A 2090-nucleotide genomic window follows, 5' to 3' on the forward strand; every position below is an offset into this window, starting at 1 on the left:
AGATTCTTCACTTGCTTGACCAAGAAAAAGTGAAAGGAAAATAAAAATTAATAAAATAGCTAGCTGCAACTTGCAAGTGGTGAACTGGTGATAATTGGAAGGAAGTAAGGAACAAGGAAGGTAAGTTAATGAATTAATAATGAAACACCAATATTGAATTTATTATTTTGAACTTTTGGGTGAAAATTCGTACCAATTTTCCGGAGGTTGGAAACATTTGAATCGTTGGTGGTTTTTGACTGGAGATCATGATCAAATTTTTATTTTAAAAACATTTTTTTATTTTGGTGTACAAATTTTCAACAATTTTTTTTGTGACTTAAAAGAAAATAAACAAAAACTAAGAAAGAAAAAAAAAAACAAGAAACTGTTTAAGAAAGGCAGTCCCGCTGAATACTACTCTCAAACTCCTTCCAAGGCAATGGAAGCTCCACTTGGGGAGAAATAGTCCTCATTGCAGTCTTTGCCATGATGTCTGCTACTGTATTTGCATCTCTCAAGATCAACCGAAGATCAGCACGCCATTTCCAAGACATGATATCTCGGATTTTTAACACCAAAGGATTAATAAACCCAGAGCAATCTTGTAAATTATTGATAATAGTAAATGCCTCCACACAGTCTGTCTCACTCTGTTTGCTCAACTCGGTAGTGACTGCGATTCCTACTTATCGCATGCAAGTATCTCTCTTCCCTAAAGGGGTAACTAATAAGATAGAATCCATGATGCGAAACTTTCTATGGAAGGGTCAAGCTGATGGTAGAGGCCTGAATCTAGTTAACTGGAAAGTGTTGGTTACTCCTAAGAAGTTTGGAGGTCTGGAAATTAGAGATCCTTTTTGTGCCAATATTGCTCTTCTTGGAAAACTAATTTGGCAACTTTTTCACCATCCCGACAAGCTATGGGTTCAACTGTTGACGGAGAAATACCATTCTTCTAAGGCTGATTGTTTTAGTCGGTCTCGAGGAAGGGGATCTTATGTTTGGAAGAGTATATGTCGAGCTTGGGATATCCTGAAGGAAGGTTTTAGTTGGTGCATTGGGGATTTGGAACAGAACTTTTGGTTTTCTAAATGGAGAAGAGAGGGGCGACTATGTCAGGAGATGGATTATGTTCACATTTCTGATTCGGATCTCAGGATCTTGGACCTTTGGTCATCTGGACAGTGGAACCTTGAGAATATCTATTCTCATCTGAATCAGTCTCTGCAGAGCAACATTAACTCTTACAACCCAGATGTTCAAGCTGGTTCAGAGGTCGGTTGGTGTTGGACTGGTGTGGCCTCAAAGGTTTATGATGCTCATAGTGGTTATTTGTGGCTCAGTAAGAAGATGTTTAGTTGGGAGGATAGGGGTAATTGGCTTTGGCTTTGGCGTCAACATGTTCCAGAAAAGCACAAATTTTTGGCCTGGCTATGTCTTCGGGAGGCTCTTCCTACCGCTGCATTTCGTTTTAGGAGGGGCATTTCGCACACGGATAGCTGTCCACGATGTTTCTCAGGTCAGGAATCGGTTTTACATTGTATTCGGGATTGTCCAAAAGCCCAACTTGTTTGGCAAGCTTTAGGGATCTCCGATCAACCAGTGGATTTGATGAGTTGGTTCTTATATAATAGCAAACAGCGCCCTTTTAGATTCTTTTCTGGTCTCTGGTGGATTTGGTGTTCGAGAAATAACGAGATCTTTCATCCTCACGAGCATTGGACCACAGACAAGGTGATTGGTATGGCTTTGTCCTTAGAAAAGGAGCTCCGAAATATTTTTGAGTTGCAACGACTATCTATCCCCTCAACCATTAGTGACTCTTGGATTCCCCCCTCAGTGGGTACCTTTAAGATTAATTGTGATGCTAGCTATCCTGGCAGTGGTGCTCGAGTTAGTTTTGCTTGTGTTAGCAGAGATTGGAAGGGAAGGTGGCAACGAGGCTGTCTGGGAACAATTGAGAGTCGTAGCATTTTGCAAGGAGAGTTATTTGCTATTTGGAGAGGCTTTCATTTAGCATGGGACTCGGGACAAAGAGAACTTCCAACAATTAATTCATCGTTAATTTATACTTCTTAGATTTATTTATTGAATTTAGTTATGACGCA

Source organism: Arachis ipaensis, chromosome B10 (genome assembly GCF_000816755.2).
Source record: "Arachis ipaensis cultivar K30076 chromosome B10, Araip1.1, whole genome shotgun sequence".
Taxonomy (NCBI): domain Eukaryota; kingdom Viridiplantae; phylum Streptophyta; class Magnoliopsida; order Fabales; family Fabaceae; genus Arachis; species Arachis ipaensis.